Below are 26,729 nucleotides of genomic sequence, written 5' to 3' on the forward strand. Positions count from 1 at the left end.
GCCTAGTCCAGGCTTGCCTCGGCAGAAAATCTTCTGCATGTCAAATTACAAAGCTTTAGGTTGGAGAGGTGTGGGTCTTTTCACGTAGGAGTGCAAAAGAAAGCTCCTAATAAGATTCCAGAGAGCCTTCTGGCAATTGGTCTGTGGGAGACTGCCATGTGGAATAAGGAAATGATTTGTCTGTGGGTGATTTGAAGTGTAAAGTACACCCCCCATATGAGTGTGTTGGAAATTTGTGGTGCAGAAGAAACATGAAAGCTCTGCAGTTTTTCATGTTCCTTACCGAGAACAATAGGGAAGGCGGAGTCAAAGTGCTAGCCAAGCTGGCCTTGCTTTCAGAGAACTGAGATGTGAGAGGGTCAGATGGAAGCAGATTTCATCCCCACCCATTATGGCATGGGGGGGAGGGGTTCTCTCTTTGGAAAGCACTGGAATGTGAATAGTTCAATACCCCCACCCCAACCCCTACATACTGATTTATTTATTTTCTGTGTTTTAATACTAATATTTTTATTATTTGGTTCTTTATTTTACATGGTTGTATGCGAGGAGACATTTTCAGTACATAACCAGGTAAATGTCACCATGTGTGCTTGAATGCACACATGCCAGAATGTAAGCTTTCTTTTCTAGTTCTTGAGTAAGCAGAGATGGCAAATATAAAATCTCTCTTTAAATACTGGTTATTTGAAAGATATTGCTTATATTTACCTTGTCTGAGCAGGAGCATGGTTATGTTGCCTATAGAAAGGGTTGGCCCTACCATTTGGTAGGGTGATGCAGCAGAAGAAGCAGTAAATGGGTGTTGCACAAGGACATCGCTCACTGCTACATAGCCTATCTTATCTCCCTTCAGTGAACCTACTGCCTTCAGGGGTACCTCTCTTGTTGCTGGTGTTAAAGGAAGAGTCAGCTCTCAGAGACATTGTTTCCATCTCCTCAAGCAGCAAAATGTATTGCACAGTAACAAGTAAAGTACAGGGCTCCTGAACATTTAATGGTTGTGTAGAAGAGACTATTTCAGCAAGTGCTGCTTTCATGACAACCAAAATCAGTAGAATTTCCCTCTTCTATGTAACCATTACAGGTACAAGACCTTTGTCCCTTATTTCACCAGATTTGCACAGGTTCTGATGAATGTCAGAATCTAAAGCCAGTGAGCCTTTCTGCATCCCCTTCCTCCTCTATCTAAACACATCCCCCATTTTTAAGCCAAATTTTTATTTTCTGATTGGTGGAAGCCTCCAGGAGGAATAGTTTTGAGTCTACAGATGTTTGTAAAAACACAGCAAAAGTGAAAGTGGACTTACAGTTTTTAGGCATTTGCAGGCCTCCTGTTAACCATGGTCAGTCTTCAGGCCAAAAGATAGATGATCAGAAATTGCCCACCTTGGTTTTAATTATTGCTGCCAATGTATGTGGCTGCTGTGACACTGTCCCTCTTGTCCCTAACATCACACTGAATTTAGATAGGAGGAGGACCATAGTTGAGTGGTAGATTGCCTGATTTGCATGGAAATAATCCCATGTTCAGTCCTTGATATCTTTCCAGGAAGAGTTGGAAAAATTGCATGCCTGAAATCCAGGCTAGTGCCATAAGTTTTGACAATTCTCAACTAATTAGATCACTGGTCTGAGCTGGGATGAGGGATATTTCTGTGTCCAAGTCCAAAGTCCCTTTGAGTCCCTTTGAAATCAGGTCACTGATAATTCTGAAGCTCACCTATGTTTAGCTGGATCTCAGAGGCACTTGGGTTAGCATTGACAGCTCATCATGGGACCAGGGATAATTCTAAGCTGAAAGCTATGACATAGGATTTTCCTTGTTATGCTGCACTAGCAAAGTGTGAATGCAAAATTGGTGGAGTGATCTTTTTTCCTCAGATCTCTGTCTCTTTTTTCTCCTACTGTTGATCATTTTCCTCAGGCCCAGACTGAAAAAGATGGGCATTTGCCTATGTTATGCTGTGCTCTGCAGTGTTGAACACCTACTCTTCATTCTACCTTCAAGGTCTGGAGAAGGACAGAAGCTTAAAGAAGTTACCTGGGAGTGAGGGAAACTTTTGCTATGGCAAGCATGGTGACTGTGAATTTACACATGTTTGCTTCTTTTGGAAGAAACTCATTTGCCTCAGATTAGACTGCCATAGGCTTGGGTTTTTAGACAGATTGGCAAACATAGCTCACAATGTCATTTGCAATGCAAACTATAGGGCATTTGTTATGTGTCAGATTGTTTGTACAGAGATCAGTCAATTTTGATACACCTTTAGAATGCCTTCCCTTTGGCTCTTTGTGCCAGTGTGGCAATAGAAAGGGTTAGCCTACAGTTGTTGGATTATTAGGTGAATAGTAAATAGTAAGGTGTTCCTTCCATTATCTACTAACCTCTGTGAATTAAGTTCCAATTCAGTTTTTCTCATATTGAATGTTCTCTGGATAGTGTTGGACTACAAAACCCATGCTTTCCAGCCTGGATGTGAATCAGGGCTGGGGAAGATTGTTGCAGTAGCAACATTTGTCAGGAGAGAGTGGGTGGCTGTGGGATGAAGGAATTCAGTAAAGCAACTTCTGAATTTACAAACTTTTTGGCATAAACTCCATCTCTGGGCTTCTAAACCGGAACTGTATTGGGATTAAGCAGTTTTCCATACAATTTTCAACCTCATATTTATCAGCAAAGCACTTGATTATATTTGTAGTGCAGTCCTTTTTTTCTCCCTCTACTTTTTGCCTGAAGCCTTTTTTTTCCTGAATATGACTGTGCCTGGCAGAATCACACTGTGGGTGGACATGGAGTAATATTTCAGTTTTATCAAGGGGCACATCTTTTATTGTGGCTTTTCAACATTTTGGAAATAGTGGGGAATAGAACATCAGCTGACTCCTTCTCTGCAAGTAATTCACTAATTCTGAGTTTTTATCTGGTTTAGGGAATAAAGTATCTCCTGTTTCCTTCCCACGTCCAGGTTTTTATTATTATTATTCTTTTACAAATTGAACAGAAATCTCTATTATGATTCCAAATTTTTCTGTGGCGGTATCACATATATTTCTTTGAAACATTTGTATTGTGCCAACTGAAGAGTTGGAGTGATGATGGCACTATAAGTTCTATGACTGTATCTGCACTGAAGAAATAATCCAGTTTGACACCACTTTAACTGACATGGCTCAAATGCTGGGATTTTTAGTTTGCTGTGGTACCAGAGCTCTCTTACAGAGAAGGCTAAATATCTAATAAAACTACAAATCCCAGAATTCCACAGCATTGAGCTAGGGCAGTTAAAATGTTGCCAACCTAGATTATTTCTGCAGTGCAGATGCAAACTATATTTCTCCTTTTTGCCAGGTTCAAGAAAGGTTATGGAAATACTGCATCAGTGTCTTTGAGTGAAGTGAATGAAAACCAACTAAAACATAGTTCCAACTCATTCAGCCTAATTTTGGTGGGCTTTTATTTTCCTAAAGTATCAGGTTCACTGCCTGGAGATACTGTAATTCTGGCTTTGTCATGGGAACCAAAAGCAATATGCAGAGTATTCAATGACTTTTATCAGCTGAGGATGGTTCACCAGGAGTGAGCCCCTCCTAGAACGTGGCCATGGTTCTTTGTGTACTGGGAGCATTGTATGTGGGCTGATTTTTGTAGCCTTCTAAGAACTGAACTCAGTTCAGTTCAAAATATAGTTGTTAGGATGCTGGCTGCAGGAAACTTCACTCACTGGTTTTTAAACAGATGCCCTTTCTAGCCCTAAATTGCATAGGATTACATACTTGGCACATGAGCCTGTCCAAATCTTATGACCATTCTTCAGGGACTTTCCTTGAAATTACTTTCCCTCCTGATGTGGATGGATGGTGAAAACAGAAATGGCATTTTCAGTGGTAGGCATCCTGCATGTATGTAAAGCTGCTTCCTTCCGCTTGTCTGGCACCATATATGATGTCTTCTAAGCTCTAGATAGGTAGGATTGATTTGCCTAGAGTTTTCAATGTTATGCTCAAGTTTTTTTTATCCAGCCTGGGATTTTACTGGAACTGCTGCTCTTGTTTGTTTTCTTCACATATTGAGTGTTTTATTTTTTTTTCCATGTTTTAAAAATGAATCATTCTGTTTTTGCTTTGCTACTTGTCATTAGTCTTACTGGAATTTTCTTTGATAGGAAAGAGTGGCATACAGTGGCCATGAATGTATGAATGAATGTCACACATGGTGAACACAGGTTTTGTAATGTTTATATGCAATTCTTTCCCACTCCTCAACATTTTATAGTGAGTATAGAGTCATGCCTCCAGGAAGGAAGCCTGTACATTTATGTTCAGTAATTTCACTAATGTACCTTTTCAAGACTCAGCCCATTGGAAAAAGAGTATTACTATGTGAATGTAAATCCATCTTCCAGCCAAGACGTCAGCTGAATTAGAATTTAGTTTCATGCTCATGACCTTTCAGTGGTTCTCAAGTAGTTGCAGCTTCTGGAAAAGGCTGAACTTTCATGATCATTTCTATTTCTTCCTGATAGTTGCTGTTATTGTGCCCCATTTTCCCTCTTGTATTTTATAGTTGAGCTACAGTGTAAGTGTAATTTTCAGTCCAGCTGTCACTCCCTTTTTCTTTTGGTCTTACTGTCTTTTCACCATAGCTGCACTATGGGGACGCCTCAGAGTCAGTCCCCAGATTCTTTGTCACTACCAACACAATTATAATGGCAGGTGAGGTGTATCTCAGGCTCTGAGTACTGGGGAGTTCTGTGTGCGTCGTTTTAAGAAGAAGAACAAGATATGAGGATGGAGAACAAAACATAGGAGGAAAGATTGAGGGAGGTCACCCTGGTGAAGACAACACCTGAGAGATGACATGATTGCACTCTTTAAATGCATCAAGGGTTATCGCAGAGAGGAGAGGGCAGACCTCTTCTCTGTTTCCCCAGAGGATAGAAATATGTCTAATGGTTTGAAGTCACAGGAGATAGATTTGGATTGAACATTAGAAGGAACTTCTTGATGGTGAAAGCAGTTCAATAATGTAACCAATTACCTAAAGAGGTGGTGGGGTCTATTTCTCTCAGCATCTTCAAAAAGAGGCTGAACAGCTACCTCCTGGGATGCTCTGGCTGGAGTTCCTGCATGGTCTTATGGGGCCCCTGCTATGATCCTGTGCTTTTGGTGCAGCTTTAAAATGCTAAAGATTTAACATATCCTAGCCATAATATCAAGAGTAGAAAGGGTTTTGGATTTTTTTTAAAACGAAAGCAAGGAGAGCGTAAGGCTCTTCCTGTAGCTCTTAGAAAAAATTGACACAAAAATGGTGTGAATTTCTACAGCTAGTCCATTCTATAGCTAGTTCACATTCAGTGAAGAACTCAAATGATTTGTTTGCTTTTTTTAACACTCTGTGGTCCTTTTCTAGGTATATTTAGTGTTTTTGAGATAACAGCAGTAATTTTATGGAGATTATGTACCTGATCATGATGAAAGAAAAACATTTTCCTAGCCCCCTTTAAAGAAGTCATTTATAATGTTATTGGGAATTTCATGAACCCAAATCAACTCCAGAAATGTCCTATTTCCAGTATTCATCTGCTTTTATACCAAAAAGGTGGTAGTGCCTTAGTTCACAAGTCTGTTGGCTTCTCACGGATTACTTCCTAAGCAGGTGCATGCAGTTGTAAGAAAAGCTGTATATGCATATGTAACATGTCTGTTTTATTACATGTTCAAGGACTGGGAAGCTTCAGTTGGTGGAGACAAGTGAGAGGGCCCTCTTGGTGGCTGCTCTTAGGCTCTATAACTTTTTCTAGACTGGCTCCTTCTTTGCTGTCTTTCATTGGCAGATCAAGACTTTCTTGTTTCAACAATTTTGAGAATTGATTGCTCATGGGAAAAGGGCCTTAATAATGGGATGTATTGACTTTGTTGTTAAATGATGATACATATCGTATTTTCTGGCGTATAAGACGACCCCTGACTTTTCCAGTTAAAATACAGAGTTTGGGATATACTCGCCATATAAGACTACCCCTCTTCCAACGCACACCAAATAAAAATTAAAAAAGCATCAGATTTGATTTCAATATGGTAATTTTAATTCAAATGCTTATGTGGCGAACCTATGGCACGCGTGCCAGAGGTGGCACTCAGAGCCCTCTCTGTGGGCATATGTGCCATCGCCCCAGCACAGAGTTTGCCAGGGTTTGTTACTAGAAAGCCAGAGAGACATGGCACTTTGCAATAAATAAGTGAGTTTTGGGTTGCAGTTTGGGCACTTGGCTTCTAAAAGGTTCTCCATCACTGGCTTATGACATGCAGGTACTTAGCAGGAAAACCTGTTGTATACAAAGCCTGCTTGGATTGGTCAGCTCTCCCTGGCTGCCCAGCCCTCCTTGTCTCCAATATCACAGACAATATCACAAACACGGCTCTTTTTTCCATACCCCAGGCATCCTGGATGCCTGCAGCTCGCTCCACTCTTCACTTACACCTCCCTGGTGAAGTGCCCCCTCACCTTGTCATCGGGACCGTGTTAAGTCACTTCTTTCCACGAATCTTGGTGAGTGGATTTTCTTCTACCATACATGTACAGCGCCCCCCCTTGCTGCTTTCATACGGTCGCCACATATGGCAGGGATATGGCCATGGCCGTTTTTGAACTCCTCCCACCATATGTGGTGACCGCAGATTCTCCAGTCCTGCTCAGAAGTTTCAGCACCTGCCCTATAAGATGACACCCGGCGTATAAGACGACCCCCGACTTTTGAGAAGATTTTCCTGGGTTAAAAAGTAGTCTTATACGCCAGAAAATACAGTACTTTTAAATTGCTGTTAATCTTATTCAGCAGTTCTCAAACTTTTCTGCAGCCCCTTTTAGTTCTACATGCGCATGTTGGTGGTGGGGTGGGGTGGAGTGGGGTTCCCCTGCTCAAGGTAATATATGGGATTTTAGTGTTGAAAAGAGCAAGGGGAAAGGAAAAGGGGCTTAACTTTACTCTTCTAAAGTCAGAAACTCCATCAGCCAAGGGGTTTTGCCTTTGGAAAGAGCAAACAGAAAGTAAAGGGTTAACATTGCTCTTTCCAAAAGCAGAAACCATGGATTTTGCCTTTGGAAATATCAAAGGGGAAGGAAGGAGGGGAGTGGACTTTGCTGTACCCCCTCACAAACTGCTGCCTTGCACACACAAGCAGCAGCTTCCAACTCCACCATACCTGGCACTCACTTTCTTCTCTTCCTCTCTCTCCCTTTCACATGGTCTTAGCTGAAGGATATGCTGAAAAAGAGATCCAAGCTCTCTCTCTCTCTCTCTCTCTCTCTCTCTCAACCTCTCTCTCTCCGGGGGTCAGCTAATCTGCATCTCAAGTCGGCACCCCCCCCTTGAGAAACTGTCACACAACCCTGGTGGGTGCTCCCCACAGTTTGAGAACCTAGGATCTTGGCAACCCTAAAACAAACCTATCATGGGTTTGTCTTGGCAAGATTTGTTCAGAGGAGGTTTGCCATAGCCTTCCCCTGAGGCTGAGAGAGTGTGACTTGCCCAAGGTTACCCAATGGGTTTCACAGCTGAGCTGGGAATCAAACCCTGGTCTCCAGAGTCTTAGTTCCTCAAACCACTACACCACATTGTCTATCTCTAGGATCTTATTGATAATTTAATCCCAAACAAATTTTGCCAAGAAAATCCTTGTCAATGATAAGTTTACCTGAGGGTAGCTGGATGACATTCAGTGTTTGAAATTGCTGCTCTGTTTCAAAACTGGACTCTAGGATTGTTTTGAGACTGATTTTAGGAGTTTTTACAGAGTACTTTAATGTGCTTTAAAATGTTTTTTATCTTTGTATTGTTTTAACTAGTTTTTATTTGTTCATCACCTTGGGAGCCCTTGTAGGTTGGGAGGGGATGCAGAGATACTTTAAATAAATAATAATAAAACTTATTTTTCTCATTTATAAATCTCCTAAGTGGATCATTATTGGGAGGATGTTTGTATATTGGTCAAACACTTTTATGATTCACCACATTATTTACATAATGAGCAAATAAATGGCAAGGAGATTGAGAGAGGGACTGAGAGGAGAAAAAGAAACTCTCCTATAGTCATGCTGAATGAGCATAGGGCAAGGAACGAAGGGAGATTAAAAACAGCAAGGAAGAAACAGTTTCAGAGATAAGAAGAAGAAGAAGAGGGGAAGAAAAAATGCATTGTGGGCAGAGGAAGTAAGGGGTTTCTAACACAAGGAAAACTGGTACAGTGGGGCCTCAGTATCCTCTGGAGTTTGGTTCCAGGATGTCCCGTGGATACCAAAACATGTGGATGCTCAAGTACCATGAAATACATTGGCATAATAAAATGGTGTCCCTTATATAAAAGGGCAAAATGAAGGTTTGCTTTTTGGAATTTATATATTATTATTATATTATAGTTGAATTTGTGGATAAAGAATCGGTGGATATGGCGGGCCAACTGTATTAGCTGAATGAGTACTGGGTTGGAGAAATAATACTGGAGAGCAATTGTGTGCTTGAAACCCGAGGAAGCTGGGCACTGTGAAGATTATCATACATGGACTCACCATCGGGGAATCGCTGGGGAAATGTTAGGGAAGTGCGCTTGTGTGTAACCCTGAAGTGCTTCCTCAGCATCCCTCTAGTGTCATGGAATCTTTCAGGGAGAGGCAATTTGCTATTCATGCAAAGTTTCTGTTAATAGCAAATTGCCTCTCCCTGAAAGATTCCATGACACTAGAGGGATGCTAGGGGGAGGTGACGATTGCATGACTCTGGGGAAGTGCTTCATGGTTACATGTGCACTTCCCTAACGTTTCCCTGGCAATTCCCAGATGGTGAGTCTATATGTGATAATCTTCTTTAACAACTTTTCAGTACAATGGCTTAAGTCAGTATGTATGAAATAGATATACAAGCTATTTACTAAATCTCCAGATGAGAAAAAATATATTTGAAAGTCCCAAATTTTGTTCCTGTACAAATCAATTTGATTTTGGATATCCATATTATACTTCCTTCATGCTGAAATATTTTCTGGGAACTCACAGCATTATCAAGAACTTTTCATTCTTGCTTCCCAGATCAGTTTAAATTAAGCCTGTATTTTCCAAAATGAAATGTATCTCTACTTGGCAATTTGTCTGTTGCCAAGTAAAACTTAGCTATTGTTTTCCGAACACATCCAACAGAAATCAAGTGGGGCGGGGGGTGGGTGGGTGAGAAACTTCAGCACTCAAAATGATTCCAATGCTTAACTAGTTTAAGGGCACATCCAGACTGATTAAAAAGAGCAGAAAGTCCCTGATTTTGTTCCTGTTTCATGCGAGTTTATTTTGGAGATCCATATATATTTTAGTTATTCCAGAATATTTTCTCTCAGTTACCAGTACGATCAGAGATTTTTTTATACGAGTTCCCCAGGTCAGTTTATTTTAACCCACTATAACATTTGAAAGAACAGGAACAAAATGTGGTACTTTTCAATAAGTCTGGATGCGCCATTATATTGCTAAAGTACTTTAGCAGTGTGACTATAACTCCTCAATAATAGTAAAGCAGGCTCAGTGGAAATTGGTAAAGACCAGTTTCTGAAATGTAGCATGAGTCTAGATGTGACAGTGATTAAAATGGGGACTCAAAGGAGAAGGAGGGAAGAAAACCCACAATATTTCAAGAAAGGGTTTGGATGCAAACTGGGGGATGTACAGGTAAAATCAAGATGAAAAGAACTGGAAAGTTCAGTACTTCCAGAGACTCACCCCCCCCCCCTTTCTGTATAACCCCAGAATTGTAAAACAATAGAACGTTTCAATGAGGAATCTCTTGTTCTGCCGAGTGTTTTTCTCTGTGTATGTGGGGAGGCTGAAAGTGAACTTGACCAAAATCCAAGATGGAAATTAATACCTGATAGTTGTGGCTTTTGAATAACTATGCATCATAGTTTTCTAGGGAATATGGTTTCCCCAAAGCTCAATTTATGATAATAAACTTTACCCAAGCCCTGTTGTCATCTGGTTGAAATAGTGTATTGCTGAATATTTCTGTTAACATCTCATAAGAAACATTTCATTAGCTCCATTGCCACAGTGCTTCTTTCTAACCTCCTTCTAATATCTGCTCGTTTTGACTTCATCCCCCCCTCCCCAAACCTCTCTCCTGAGAGGTCAATGTGCACATTTGAAAAATTTATCATTTTTTCCCTGCTTTCTCTTGAGTTTTGGTTGGATAAATGTGCTTTCTCCTCCCCCTCCTCCTATACTCTTTGCATTTCATTTATGTGCTATGGTTTCAAAGTCATGTCTCCAACCACCTTTCATTTTGTCATCGTTCTACTTGTTTCTTCCTTTTCCAGTCCTGGTTACATTACCTTCTTATAAATGGGGAAAACATAGCTCACAATATATGTAACCATATATTATCAGTTATTAAGGGAAGAAAGGTTTCTCCATGGAATTACATAATTTGATTTTTCAAAATCTTATTCTTTAAGATTTCAGAATAATTTACTTGGGACGCTCCTACATTTAGACAGACATTTGTCTGTTTCATCCTATGGAGTGAAATGCTTTAGCTATCTCTTCCCACCCCCAACCCTGAATTGACTGTGCACAAAGAAGAATCAGGGTGACATTTATTTTCACCTTGGAAGGCTTTGCAAGAATTCAAATCCTTGCATCGCTTCTGGGGAATGAGTAGGTCTCATTATTTGTGCTTCAAGAGTGGGAACTCTAGAGCCCAGAAGTGACTTTGGCAAGGTCATTAAAAGTGAGTCTTTTGCAAAGCACACTTGAGTTCCAGTTTCTCTTGAGTGGAAGGCTTGAATAAACATTTATCCTCAAATTCTTAGAATTCAGCTATCTCATGAAACATACAGTGGTCTCTTTCTTTCTCTCTTTTTTGCAATAACTGTTGAGTGTGAGGAAATTCTTTTAATCAGGTTTGCTTTATTTGCCTCCCATTTCCTTGTGAATACTATAACTATAGCAGGCTGGATTTTGTCATGTGCTCAATTGTGAATATGAATATTTAATTAGATTAATCCATTTTACTTGCTTGGCTGACTATACCTTGGTTTGTTGTTTTCTTTTATTTTCTTTTTTTAAAAATAATTTTAACATGAACAATGTAATTTACAGTCAAAGCAATATAGATTCTGAAAACAAAGAAAGAAAAGAAGAAGGAAAACTCCAAAAAGAAAACTTAAATTTTGTCATGACTGATACGCAGCAGGGCTATGACCCCCCCTCCAAATCCACCCCCTCCAGTGCATGAACATACATAAACCCGACAATCCAAGAGGGAGCATGAGGTAAAAGGTGAGGCTGAAGAGAACATGGGGGGGAGGGGGGTGTCAGGTCTCCATGATGGTGTATTGCCAGTGTCTTACTGGGGAAACCTCTGATGCCCTGTCCTGATGGAGGATCACAGGTGCGACTGTGGCTGATCAAAGGGGTGGCCATCCAATGAGATGGCATATAGGTAGCAGGTGGTTGCTGGCAGAGCTGCTTAAGGTGGTGAGCAAACTGACAGTGATGCCATCTACCCAGAACCCTCTACTTAACCCAACAACAGACTGCTGTGACACATTTAACAACTACTTTGCAGGTAAAATATCTCAGATAAGAGCCCACTTGGACGCCAGTGTGAAGGCAAAGTCAACTGATGAGGTGTCCACTCAACCCGTTTATGAGATTAGACTGGATCAGTTCAAGCTTGTGAGTACTGATGACATGGACAAGATCCTTGGAAAGGTGAGGAAGACGACATGCCCTCTCGACCCCTGCCCATCATGGCTGGCCATCCAGGGAGCTGATGCCTTGATGGCATTTCTTAGAGGTGTCATCAATGCCTCCCTTAGAGAAGGTCATGTACCATCTGCTTTAAAAGAAGTGGCCGTTAGACCGCTTCTGAAAAAACCTTCCCTGGACCCCTGGACATGAAAAGCTATAGGCCTGTATTCCACCTGCCATTTTTGAACAAGGTGATTGAGAGGGCTGTCACTCTTCAGCTCCAAGTGGTCTTGGATGAAGCCGATTTTCTAGATCCATTTCAAACTGGCTTCAGGACTGGATATAGGGTGGAGACTGCCATGGTCCCCTAAACTGATGACCTTCATCTAAGCATCGACAGAGGGAGTGCGACCCTGTTGGTGCTTCTAGACCTCTCAGCAGCATTTGATACAATAGATCACGACATCCTCTTGGAACACCTGAGAGTTAGGAATTGGAGGCACTGCTTTGCAATGGTTCCGTTCCTTCCTCTTGGGCAGGTTCCAGAGGGTGATGCTCGGGGACAGTTGCTCTTCAAAAATAGAGCTTAATTGTGGCGTCCCTCAGGGTGCCATCCTGTCCCCGATGCTATTCAATATTTATATGAAGCTGCTGAGAGAAATCATCCGGAGACATGGGGCATGGTGTTATCAGTATGCTGATGACACCCAAATATATATTTCCATTTCTCGGTCATTAGTGACGACAACAGGTGGTATCTTTCCCCTCAATCAGTGCCTTGAAGCAGTAATGGACTGGATGAGGGAAAACAAGCTCAAGTTGAATCCAAATAAAATGGAGATACTTAGGTAGGGGCCCCCAAATTAGGTATTGGGTTGCAACCTCCAGTCCTAGAGGGGTTCACACTCCCCTTGAAGGACTGTGTTCGCAGTCTGGGGTGCTTCTTGATCAATAGCTTCATATTAGAAATCAAGTAAATGTGATAGTCAAGAGTGCCTGTTATCAGTGTTGGCTGATACACCAGCTGCGCCCTTTCCTGGAATTGGATGACCTCAAAACTGTAGTATATGCACTGGTAACCTCAAGACTTGATTTTTGCAATGCGCTGTACATGGGGCTACCTTCAACTGGTACAGAATATGGCAGCCAGGTTGATTACAGGAACAACTAGGAGCGACCATATTACACCAATACTGAAGTCACTCCACTGGCTGCCTATTTGTTTCCGGGCACAGTACAAGGTATCAACTTTATCACCTTTAAAGCCCTACATGGCTTGGTCCCAACCTATTTAAGGAATTGTCTGCTTCCATATAATCCACCCTGTGCACTCAGATCCTCTGGGAGGAATTTATTGCAACCTGTAAGGACTAAACTGAAGGTGACCTCCCAGACGACCTTCTCCGTTGTTGCTCCCACCCTATGGAAGGCCTACCGGATGAGATCCGCCAAATATCCAATTTAGATAATTTTTAAAAAGCGGTCAAGATGGATCTCTTCCGGCAGGCCTTCCCGGAATAGCCCCCAACTACATATTGATTCCCTCTGTACTTGTACAATCCCGGCCATGATGAATTTGCCCACTGCTTTTGCGCTATGATATCATGTGATTTTAATATAAATGTGTTGATTTTAATGTTTGAAATTTAATCTTAGAATGGTTTAATTCCTTTTTAAGGGGGGTTGTATATATTTGTATTGTTGTTATCTCTGTACATCTGTATTATTTTAATTGTTGGAAGCCGCTTTGATTGTTTCTTACAAATAAGTGGGATATAAATAAAAGTTTTATTTATTGTTTATTTATGTGTGTGACAGTGCACATGGATGGTGGAGAGGTGACAAAAAATTACCCAGCAGTGTGGCTTGACACCGTGCCATGTGGTTGGACCATGCACATTTCGGCCCCTTGGGAGCGGCCGGTGTGGTCCACGGGGTTTCGAACCAGTCTCAGACAAAGCAGATTCAAGACCCCTTTTCATGCCCATCTGTTCAGCCCCTTGTCATTTCTATTAGTACAGTGCTTCTTGAGGGTAACCAGTGTTGTACAGTAGTTTTGAGTGTTGGTCTAGGACACTGGGAAATGAATGTCCAAATCCCCACTTAGCCATGGAAACCTATTGGGTGACCTTGGGGAAGTCACAATCTCTCAGTGTCAGGGGAAGGCAGAGGTAAACGCCTCTGAACAAAACCTTCCCAGAAAACCCTGTGATAAGTCAGAAATGATTTGATGGCACACACCAACAACAATGCTAAAGCTATCTCATGCGATGCACTAGAGTGTTTACTTTCATTGTGCCATCAGCTGGCACCGTATTTGAATCCATTGGCTACATTTGTTTCTTTCTTTCCTGGAAATTCTCCAGGGTGTGTTAGTTGATGGCTTGTGGACTGGCACCAGTGAATGGACCACTACTTTGTGTAATATTGGTCTAATAAACATTTGTAGAAGTTCTTACACACATGTTGTGGAATCAAAGAAGCCTTTTTGTGCTTCTGTCAAATTAGGTAATGTTTTGAATGAACTGAATTTATATAGCAAGACCACAACCTATAGTGATTTATTATACATAAAGTATTTTAAAGACTCATTTTAGGAATACTTTTCTGCAAAATCTTCCATCAGTATTAGCAAAAGTTAAAATGTTATTCTTGTACACAATGGCAGAATGTTAACAAGGCTGGGAAATTTATACATAAGTACAGACCATTGGGTTCAGTGGGAACTACTCCCAGTGGTATATGTTTGTGTTTGTAAGATAATAAATTTTGGTTACTTTGGTAGGGGTGGTTCCAAGGGCCAATTTTCTGCCCCTGGAACCCTCTGGAGGCTGCACCATAAATGAAGAAAACATTGCTCAAAATATATACCAATCCCAAATCTTCTGTTAGTGCTGCTAAAAGTGCTCTCATAATGACAAAAACATAATCAAAAGTCAACTTCTGATTTTGAAAATCAGGGTTTTCAAAAATGTTAAGTTGTGGGGGGTGGGCTGCAACCTATTTAAACAGGGAATTGCTCTTCCTGGAGGCTGGCAAAAGAGCCAATTAACCCGTGTTTTGGCCAGAAAAATGGCAGTGTGTGTTTCTTGTGGGGTGATGATGGTGGTAAAGGCCATAAAAACAGCCTTAGGGAGCTGTGTGGAGCCTCCTCACATTAAAGGGATTTCTGTCTTCACTGGAGTTAAAACAGGCAGCCTTTGAAATTTTATTGGGGCAGTGTCACCATTTGCTTTTCAGTGGATTTTTAGAAAATATCTTCGGGGAGAAGACAGTTGAGGACTTCCCTTCTTCTATGTTTTACAGCAGTGAAACTTCAAGTAAGATACAGATGAGGCTTCACTCTAACTCTGGTAAGCTCAACAAAACCAGAAATTATTTGAGAATGAAAATAAAAGCTTTAGAAGCCTTCTCACTTTTGTTTTTGCAACGGCAAAATGGTTTTGATTTGCACGTATACTTTTAGAGTCGAAATATTGCTTCTGAATATTAGTTGAGCTATAAGTGACTTTTTCAGCTGTGCATTTGGGTGGTTTTCTCCACCTCCTGAACTGCCACAGCTATCCTTATTTATTATAGCTAGCTGTTCAGGCCAGAATCTGCCACCAAAGTGATATGATTTTCTGTCATATGAGAAAGTATTAAGTATTTTGTATTTTAAGGGTCTTTACCCCATTACTGGGTAACATTATACAATTTGGCTTCAGTTGTCTTTTTAGATATACATGTCAGCTAATTTTTGTCTGACTTTGCTAATATAAAAACTTTTTCTTTATTTTGGCTAACTGGTTTTTGAGCAATCTGTTCGCGAAGAAAAGCCAGAGAGAGATATTTTAACCAAGGCAAGAAACACATTTAAGTTACAGCTGACTTTTATATTTTGTTTTTTTGTTTATTTGATTTAGAAATGAAGTTTAAGCATTGCTTCTTTGTCCCAAGATGCTAAGTGTATTGTCATGCCTTCACTAGGTACCAGTCACTGATTCACTCTGTTTGCAAACAGACTTCAGTGAACATAACATCTGGCCTAATTTGGAGACTTTTCTGTTTGTAGTCCTACCCCCTGTTTTTTTTTTGTTTTGTTTTTTTTTCACTTTGCCTGATGAGCTCTGCAGTACGCAAAAGCTTGCACAGAGGCTTTTGTAGCATTTTGTTTAGTCCTAATAGAGGTGTTGGTCCTAATAAAAGTGTTTCGCAACTATAAGATTGGTGGGTTTGTTGCTGTTTTTTTACCACTGTTGTTGTTTGTTACCAAATCAGCTTCAACCCATGGGAAACCTATGAATGAGAAACCTCCAAGACACCTTGTGATCAACAACCCTGCTCAGGTCTCGCAAACTCAGGGCTCTGGATTCCTTGAGCAAATCAATCCATGTGTAATAGTCTTCCTCTTTTCCTACTGTCTTCCATTTTGCCAAGCACAATCATCTGTTCCAGTGAGCCATGTTGTCTCATACTTTGCAAGATACAGTATGTATGTTTATCTTATCAGGTATATACTTGCTTCACAGTGGCTAGATTTATTTTTAAACTGGTAATTTGGTCTGGTAACATTATTATGGCTAAATGCTAAAATAAATCAATGATACAACTGCTGCTGTGGCTGTTACTGTGGAGTACTTGGTAATGCTCGTCAATCTGGTCCCTTTCTTGGCTATCAACCATTGTTTTTATGTCTTTGTGCTTCAGATTCTACTGGGTAGAATTAAACCCCCTTTCCCTTGCATCTTAGAAGAGCTTCTAAAAGGGTCTTGTTTTTTGTTTTTAACCAAAAGACATCAGCAAAATGTTCCTGCTGATAGTAGTAGTGGTAGTGACAGTGGAAATCTCATTAGGAGGTGATCACTTCATATTATCTTTATCCCATAATCACACTGCATGTACTTTTTTCACTGGTATATTTCTAGTGTCATAGAGAGTTGCACGAGTTGTTTTTAAGCCACAAGGATCACAAATGTAAATTTATAATAAGACCTGCATCTGATTAAAACTATAAATCTGTTTAGACAAGGATTTTGTTTCAACAGATTTTAGAAACATTTTTATACTTTTAAAACTACTTGTTGGGGCTACAACTGCAGTATGAAAAAGGCCAAAACTCTGACAGCCTAAGTAAAGAGGAAACCGCTCATCATTGGCTTCTTTCCAATTCTGTACAACTGGACTTCACTTCCTCTCTTCCCTCTTGTCCCACTGCTTTTCCAAATCTAATGCAGATGGTCCTTCACTCCTTGGTTCAGCTTTGGGTGGTGCATGTGGGACACTGCAGAGGGGATGGAAAATGTGGGACACTGACAGATGGACATGATTGGGTTTCATAGAATTCCCTTACTACTGCAGGATAAAGTAGTAGATCAAATAGCCTTGACAACAAAAACAGTCACAACTGGAAAAGAGAATAATAGCTTTACTGAATGTATTTATTTTGAAGACAACATGCAACCATTTGATTTCAACAGGGCTCCTTTTCTGCTTCAAACTTATACTTGGTCTCAAAAGGAAGCTGGTTTCATAACAGTGTGTAAAGGACTATATTGAAAGATATTTCTTCATTCATTTGCTAATATGTCCTTCTCACTACTATTGTTAAGTTTTCTTATTTTTGTATTCAGTGCAATAAATATATTAACATGTGCTGTCAAACTGAGAGGTGCAATTCTTGAGTTGTCCTAATAGAACTACTGTAGAAGTTTTATTCACATAATAATAATAATAAACCTTTATTTATAAAGTACTGTAAATTTACACAGCACTGTACATACAATCTTTTTAATTAGACAGTTCCCTGCCCTCAGGCTTACAATCTAAAAAGTAATAATAATAATCTTTATTTCTGTCCCTACAAGATTGAGGCAGCTTACATCAATAAAATCCATACAACAGAATAAAATCCTACAATCCCCCTCCCTCCTTAACCCCAAATCAACAACAATAAGTACAACATAACAATAACTATAATAAAATACAATTAAAATCATTAAAATGATTGAAATAAAGTAAATTGATTAAGTAAGTTTCACATTGATACTAATGACAGTTAACAGTCTGGAGTTTGCAGCTATATGGCTTTAAGTTCACTGCTAAATATGAGGAAACACCAACTTTTCCTGCTGTATTTGCTCTCCTCTTTTCATCTCCTCTTCCTTCACAGTTTGCTGTATAATATACACTACATTATGGGCTAAAATACAGTGCATAATGCTGCATGCTGAAGAGTCCTTCTGTCTTTCTTACTTCCTAGGTCCTGATCCTCACTAGTCAACATGTGTCAACATGTGTTGAAGTTAAAAGCTCCCCTTGAAAATAAATGGCAATATCTAGGTTTGCTTTTAGGAATTTCCCCCCCAAGCTTTGGATGGTTGAATCTGTGGATACAGAGGGTTGGTTGTACATCCATTTTCCTCCACATACACAGCAGCTAAAAAAAGGAGGAGGGAAATACTGAGCTGATATCAGTCCTCCCACCATTCTGGGCAGCCCTTCTGCAAAGAAACAGCTTTCTCTGTCTCTCTGGATGCATCTATGCTACACTTTGACACCACTTTAAGTGCTGTAGTTCCATTCTATGGAATCTTGGGATTTGTTGTTTTACAGGGTCTCTGGCAAAGAGTGCTGGCGCCTCACAAAACTACAAATCCCAGTATTCTGTAGGATGGAGCCATGGAAATTAAAGTGGCGTCAAACTACATTTATTCAACAATGTAGATACACCCTCTGGGTTAAAAACTTATCACACTGTGCTTTTACTAGCACCTAGTGGAATAAACAGAATCAGGACTGAATTCATCCTTCCTTGGCAACCAAATTATATTGGCAACCGAAATGGCAAATCCTACATTTTCTGTGGCACTAAAAGTACAATAATAATAATTTAAGACAGTTAGCTGCACTTCCCTGACATCCAAAGTTAGGCACTTGAGGCCACCACCTCATTTTCTGCCTCATGGCTGGGCTGGTCATAACACTAACAAAGAAAGAGAAAGAAAGCTGAGCACAAAATGACTATTCATCAACTCCTGAGTTTTGAAGGCACAAATGGGGAATTCATTCGGTGCCAAGAACATATTGGAACATTACCACAAAGTTCATTAAGAGTGTGATAGTCTGTTTACAATTGTGGGATGGTGCTCATTGCCTGTAACCTGAAGCCTTAAGCCTGAACTCAGCTGTAGGTTTGAGATGCTGCTAATGTTGCACTTAATCATTTAATAAAAACATCCCTAAATCAGTTCCCCATAATAATAATAACTAGAAAGAAACATACTGCACATTTCATGTTGAGAATGGGACATGTGCAGTGCTTTGGCTTCATCCAAATAGAAGTTAGGTCTAGTGAGCCGGCCATATTAGTAATAGAATCTACAAAAAGTCATCTGGGAACTTAAATTTCAACAGATTTATGGTAGCACAAGCTTGCAAAAGGCTGGAGTTCAGTCTTTTGGATACTGTCATTAAAAAAACCCTTCACAGCCTTGATTCACATGGTTTCCAAGCGGCTCATGTTGAACATTTTTTTTAAGTCAAGGGTTGCTTTGAGATTCATGGACTGTAACAGAAAGGTGAGACTGTAAAAAGACCAGTAATTGTACTCAGGAGACTTCTATGACTTTTCTGAATGCTGATCTCTTGTAGGGAATGCTGAAGAGATAGACCATTTGAATTCTGTTGTGTTTAAGGCTATAGGTAGGTGAAAACGCAGAAGTTTTCCCTTCCTTCTTTTCTTTTGAGTAGTCTATTGTCAGCATGTGGTGTAGTGGTTTGAATGTTGGACTCAGATTTTGGGAGACCAGGATTCACATCTTTGCTATGGAAATCCACTGCATGACCTTATTTAGTCACACACTCTCAACCTCAGATTAAGGCAATGGCAAACAATCTCTGAAGAAGTCTTGTGAAGAAAACCTCATAATATGGTTTCCATAAGCCAGATGTGACTTTGAAGGCGCACAACAACAGCAATTACCCCACTGCCATTATATATGAGTTGTAGCTCTGTGAGCCTAATCTTCATCAAGTTCTGTTAATCAATTATTGGGGTTCCACCAAGATTATATTGAGTCTATCCGTCTGGAACTGAAGGAAATCAAGACTGTGCTATTAAATGTGAGCTTCTCATTTTTTCCCCTTTGAGCTTGAGAATGTAATTGCCACCCACTGCCTATTTACAATGGACTCAAAGCTTTACTTAGTTATCCGATCACTTGCAAGTGTCATATCGACTTGCTGCTACATGAAAAATGTCAAATCGTGCAGCATCTTTATGCCGGGTTTTGTGTGTGTAGTATTTTTGGAATCAGATGCCATCATCTACTCAAAGGAAAAAAAAACATGACTGGAATACAAGCTTGTTTTAAACAGATACTGGGGAATCGTGAATGAACTGAATTTCAGGTTCCCATTAAATAATTGTCTACATCTAGGATTCCTTGTACTCCAATCTCTGCCTTTTTTGTAGGGTACCCTAATCACTGCTGAAGCAGATTGTTCTATATGTACAATTATACCTGCTTGCCAGTGTTCCTGTGATGAAATGTGCTTTAGATTTGTTCATAGACCAGTTGAAAGCATTTGGGTATAATAATAGAGAAATAAATAAATGCAACATCGTAATAGGAGTTAATGGGACATGAGACAGGACATTCTCAGTGTCTGCCCCTAGACTCTGGAACTCTGTTCCCAGGGAGGCTAGGATGACCCCCGCTTGTTTTTACATCAGCAGCTAAAACACTTTTATTCAGACAAGCTTTTTAAAACAGAAACTTTTAAGAAATGGGTCAGGGAGTTCTGTATTGCTTTAACTGAGCTGTTTTTAAGAACTTTTAATCTTTTTAATTGCATTTTAGTTTTTAACTTGAGTGTGTATTGTTTTCATACTATAAATAGTTGAATTCTATTTTATTTCACACTTTTTGTGTGTTTTTAAATTGGATTCATCTTTGAAATTGTGAGCTGCTTTGAGTCCCAGGTTGTTGTTGGTTTTTTTTTTTGGGGGGGGGGGGAAGTGGGATATAAATAAATGTAACAACAACAACAATAACAACATGAGCTAGCAGTGTTCTGCAACAACAAAAAAAGGCAAATGCTATTTTAACCTGCATTAATAGAAGCATTAATAGAAGTAATAGTCCCATTATATTCCTCACTGGTTAGGTCTCATCTGGAGTACTATCTTCACTTCTGGGTGTCTCATTTGAAGAATCATATAGACAAGTTGGAGTAGGTTCACAGAAGGGCAATGAAGATGATAAGAGGTACAGAGAATAAAACATGTAATGAAAGGTTAAAGGAGCTGGGCATGTTCAGCTTAGTGAAGAGACGACTGAGGAGGTGACATGATTACAAACTTTAAATACCCAAGGGTTTTCACAGAGAGGGAGCAGACCTGTTTTCTGCTGCCCCATGGCTAATGGTTTTAAATTACAGGAGAGAAGTAATGTGTTGACAGTAAGAGCAGTTCAGCAATGGAAGCAATTACTTAGAGAGGTGGTGGGATCTCCTTCTCTGGATATCTTCAAAAATAGGCTGGACAGCTATCTACTTTAGCTGCAGATCCTTCATTCGGCAGAGGGATTGGATAAATGGCCTACGAGACCCCTTACAACTCTATGACTTTATTACTATATATGTTTGCTGAACTTATCACCCATTTTTTGTTCCTGCTGTGTTGATGGAGCTCATCTGCATTATGCATAGAAGATTACTGGTCACACCAAGGTATGAATAAGCTCCGGGTGGTAGATGGCATATGAGACTGAGGTGGAGTGCACACATTATTGTCTTCCAGGAACTTTTAGAGACACAGAAAAGGAGTCAGGTCTGGAGAACACAGTGGAATAGATCTTGTGAGCTAAGGGAGAAGTGTCTTCCTTTTCCCATATTTCATGGAAAGGCTGTTGTAAGGTCAATGCATTGTATCAGCTACTGGTGAAACTGCCCTGTAGACACATCACAGGGTTCATAACAATTGGCAAGTGGTATATTTCAAGACAATCAGAGCCACACATAAGACAAAATTTTAATGCTTGAGAATTGTGCTCACCTCCCCAACCTCCCTTAAAGGGGGGAAGGAAGGAAGACATTGGTGAAGGTGCATCTTTGCAAAATGAAATTTGTATATGTGAAAATAAAAAATTGTATTTTTATTTGTGTGTTTGATTATTTGTTGATTATAGAACTTTGCAGAGTTTTGTCTCCCAGAATCCTCCAACTAGTTGCCATGCCTACTGGGGGACTCTGGGAATTGTTCCAAAATAATATTTGCAAGGCCTGGTTCATTATACAATAAATGATAAAATGCTTCTTGCTTAACAGGTCTGTTCATAAATGTTTTCAACAAATGAAGGTTCCTCTTGTCCATTTTCTTTCTTTTTTGTTTGCCACATATTTTCTGCTCATATTTCAATTCAGTTTTTTTTAAAAAAAACACAATCAAATAGGATCAACACAGACAGAACTACCGCATGTAAATTAAACAAAGCTGTACATGGGGCCCCTGACCCAAAGCTAAACTCTGTCAAGTCCCATCGATATCAGTTGGAAATTGAAGCATTTGTTAGTGTTATCCTGTTGAAATCAATGAGATTTAAGAGGACTTTTCTTTAGCTGGTTTATGGATTATGCTCATGTTATGGAAGGAGAAATTTCCTTACAAATTTTGGTAGTGATAGTAACTGAAACAAACAAACAAACAAACAAACAAACAAACGGGTTCTAGAACAGATCAAGCCTGAAATTTCCCTGGCTTGATCTGTGACTTTGGTCACATAAACAGAAGGAATGGCTCGTTGGAAAAAACAATAATGTTGGGAAAGGTGGAGGGATGCAGAAAGAAAGGAAGGTGTCATGCTAGATGGATGGATTCTATTAAAGAACTCACAAGTATGAATTTACAGAAGCTAAGCAGAGCAGTGGAAGATAGGGAGTCTTGGAGATGTCTCATCCACATGGTCGCCATGAGTCAGAATCAACTTGAGGGATGTTAACAAAAACAAAGTAACTGGGAGCTAGACTTAATAAGTGCCCACTGTAAATGTGCAGTGCCCAAGAAAACTGGCATGTGTTTCTCTTCCTAATAATAACTGGTTTTCTTTCTAACTGTAACCTTATAATAATGCTTTGTGGAATCTTATGGCAGAACAGATTTTGCAGAGGGTGACATGGTAGCCCAACCTTACAGGTAGTTCCAAAGTGCCCCTTTAAGTTGCTTGGTCTTTGTCTTGTTGCTAAATGAGCAATCAAGTCTAATGTCTTTCTATGCATGTTCAGTGCGTTTATGTTTTTGCAATGTGGTAAATGAAACCTTATGTACAGTGTGGGTAAATTGCTGCAATATTTTTAGTTTCCAGTTTTGCTCTTGTTGACATGATCACAGGCTTAGCTTTGATTCTGTGGGAAGCATAGTTGCTGTATAGCATCATTTTCTTAAGCTGACTTTTCCTGTCAGCCTCCAGGATGCTGGGACAGTGCGTTTTCTCACTGGCAGTGTACCCGTTTATTTTCAGAGCTTGCAGCTGTCTTAGCTGAACAGTGAAAGCTGCATAGATTGGAGGGAATTTGACATTTTACCAATGTCTCTGTTTACATTTAGGTTTGATCTCCCCAAATTGGGTTCATGGGGGGGAAAGGTTTTTTTTTCAGGATCAGAACATCTACTATGCTGTTCCCATCAATGGTGTATACTGTGAGTGTGTTCTTATGCTAAACTTACAAATTCACTCACTGGGAATCCTTGTTCATTCTGACCTTCCAAAAATCTTGACTCAAGCAATGAATAAAATGTGTGGATTCATGTCTTCCTCATCTCGGCCATTAGCCATTAATAATATTATCTTCCATGCATTTGAGACTAGTGCCACTGTTGGGGTCTAATCTAGTTGCCAAGAGAATGAAGAGAATTTAAATCAAACGGATTCAGTTTCTGTTAGTTCTTTGTTGCAGTGAGTCTGCATGAGAAGAGGGTTTCTGAACGACTGAAGGTAGATGCAGTGTTATGGTAGCTCTAGGAACTGTACTTTTGGAGGGCATTATTTCATTAATTGACCTGATCCAGTTGTTTGCTTTATTATTGTATTTCATATACAGATTATTTTTTAAATTTTACAGGAATAACTAATCACAGATAAGTTCCAACAAAAACTAAACAAGAAACTGCATATAATAAAGGGTGTACAGACAATATGATATTAGAAAATTAAAAAGAAAAAGTGATTCATACCCAGTTAAGTAGCTACATTGATTTCCCCTCAGGTGGATTTTTAATTGGATTTCACTCAAAGGTGTTTCATGTGAAGAGGCTTTTGCTGTAGGTAGAATCATTATAAACAATAAAAGCACATCATCTGCAGACAGTCCAACTGTGCCTTTTTAATATGTGCTTTTATCATTGTGTGTGCGTATTCCTAGTTTGTACTGACTTTGTCTCTGATTCTGGATTTTTTGTGCCACCTGTGCCCATTTGGAATGACACATTATTGCCTGTGTTATTTGGAAAGTCGATCTGATAGCTTTGCCTAGCTTGTTCTGAACTCAGAACTTCTGAAGTTCAGAGTATTTTGGATTTTTCCCGGCAATAAAAGTGGGACATCCAATGGTAAAAGCATGGTTCTTGATAAATACAATTTAAAAACAGTTTCCTTCAGGCCTCAGAGAATTTTTATTTGAATTTTGCTCTATCATAGAATAATATTTGTTGTTGTGTGCCTTCAAGTCGTTCTGATTATGAACACAAGTTCCATAGCTTTTGTAATGTAACTCCTTTAATATTAATACTTTAATTTTATTTGTACAGAGCAATTAATCAAGATTCAAGATGGGCAGATGCAAATATATTAAAAATAATAAAAGAAATATGATTGAAATAACAGGAGATAGCAAGCCCCCTATTTTATGTGATTAGTTTTTGTAAGTTCTCCCCCACAATGTTTTAAAAGAGAAATATTCTACTGTTCTTTCACTCCAAATAACTTAGTTCTAAATCTCTTTAGGGCTTAACTTTCATTGAATGGAGTATTTCTTTTTAAAATGTGCATTTTAAAATGAAAGTAAGATTTATATTAATCACCTCTGATCTTTTGAGAAGCAGTCTGCAGATTACAAGACATTTATGACCGAAAAAGTTCATGGGAAAAAATGAAAAGGGAAGAGCAACAAATAAACATTGTGACCTTTTAGACCTTTCTCTCCCAATACAGCTATATTTAGGTTCACAATCCCGTCAGTCTATTCCAGAAAGGGCAGTTAACGGCTGGAAGTAAAATACATTCCTAGGCATAAGAGCTCTCTGCCTTTGCTGGAGTAGCTGACTTTATCTAGAATACTTTCCATTCCTAGGATGGGTATATGGACAAAACTTTTCTCCATTGTCTATACCAGAAGACATTTTTGAAGGACATCTTGTTCAGATGAGGATGGTTTTACATGTGGCCCCCATAATATCTGTCAATCATGTTTTATAGCTAGGAATGGACAAATCTTTCAGTTTGCCGTTGCCCTCAGTCATTTTTTATCCATCTCAAAAGTTTCTCTTTGCAGATATGAAGAAATTTACAGATTTTGGCCAAATGAAATTTGCAGGTTTTGGCCAAAAGGAAAGTCTAATCTACATGTGTTAGTCAAATTCAGTGAGCATGGCTGTTCTTAACATGGAGAGGATAATTTTCCTTTTGCCTGCCATGTAGCTGTTGAAAAAAGAAGTGGCAACCCTAGATCAGAATTAACATAGCTAAATATATAGGCAAAATTTATATAAATAATCAAACAAATAAACAGATTCAAAGATTTTAAGAGCTGAGTCCCCTTTTATGAATAGGATAGATTCTTCCCATCTTGTATATCCAGGAATTTGAGGTATGGATAAATTCTAATTTTTAAAAAAAGGAATTGAGACTAAGTTCTCACCAATCTCTAACTGTAGTCCACCAGGGCCTTGGCTCAGTCTCCTGGGTATCTTTCAGCCTGACTGGGCTTTCAAAAAATGGAGGTTTTGTAACATCTAGTAGAATGTTTAAATATTTAGAACATTAAAAGAGTAACTGCAGTTATTTGGTTCACATCAAATTGCCTATAGGAAGGGTACCATTACTATCAAGCTGGAAAGGTAAAAGCCCAGAGTACTTATTCCCAAATGTATTGGGTCAAACAGCTGCTTTGAATGAGATTTTGAGTAAATCTCAATACAAAATACATGTGATAAGTGACTTTAGCCCAAATTGCCACAAAATAAAAAAAGGACAGTTTTATTCAAATTGTTCTCCTGACTCTGAAGACATCTCTGGACATCTTCAGACCTGCTCCTTTTAGTAGTCAACAAAAAATGGAGGTTCCCAGAGTGCTGGGAACACATCCCTGAAATTGGCCACAGCGCTGTGGGTTGAAAATTGGCTTCATCCTTGGCACAGACGTCCAGCCTGATGTAACCTTTGATTGACCTTAGTTTACCATGTTGTACAAACCCAGAAATGTGGTTAATCTGAAATAACATTGGCATAAACATAAATGGCTTCAATAACTATGGCTTGAAATTGGCTTGCTAGAATCTCTCTGCTAGTGTCCACCTTGCCTGCCTTGGCTTAGTAGAGACAGGTGTATGGAGATGCAAGCAAAGGAATAGTACATATGCACTCTCTTCTCAAAATGCCAATCTAATTGATTGGTTGGTTGGTTTTAAAAACGGGCATTGTTTCAGAGTAAAAGAAAAAATAACCAACCCCAAATTCTGGATTTTTACACACACAGTTTGGCAGTTGTCCCAGTTACCAACAAAATAGCCAGAATATATATTTTTTTCTAACATGCTCACAAGTTTTTACCTAAGTACAACAAATAATCAAAACCCCTCATTTGTTATAGCTGTCAATTTCTCAGAAATCATCTTGGCAGAGTGTTCAAATCCACTGCCAACAGAGATCTAATATATGTTGATTCCTGTATTTGGATATAAATTTTCTTTGGAAATCTGTCAAAATGGCCTTTCTTTGATATTTTATGCTGTTGAATT

General features: G+C 39.4%; 1 protein-coding gene across 6 annotated transcripts in view; it reads left to right on the forward strand.

Moving 5' to 3' along the window:
* The window catches only part of SEMA5B (semaphorin 5B), a 537,498-nt gene that overhangs the window by 87,249 nt on the left and 423,520 nt on the right, over nt 1-26,729 (forward strand). Inside the window, exon 2 of one of the 6 annotated variants that reach the window (XM_089520263.1) lies at nt 11,610-11,755. The exons of the other annotated variants lie outside the window; for them this stretch is intronic. The gene's annotated coding sequence lies outside the window, so the exon portion shown is untranslated. The remainder of the gene's footprint in view (nt 1-11,609; nt 11,756-26,729) is intronic. 6 annotated transcript variants of the gene reach the window in all.

The sequence above is a fragment of the Sceloporus occidentalis genome, unplaced genomic scaffold (assembly GCF_023333645.1).
Source record: "Sceloporus occidentalis isolate IW3139 unplaced genomic scaffold, rSceOcc1.0.p SCAF_4, whole genome shotgun sequence".
Classification (NCBI taxonomy): Eukaryota; Metazoa; Chordata; class Lepidosauria; order Squamata; family Phrynosomatidae; genus Sceloporus; species Sceloporus occidentalis.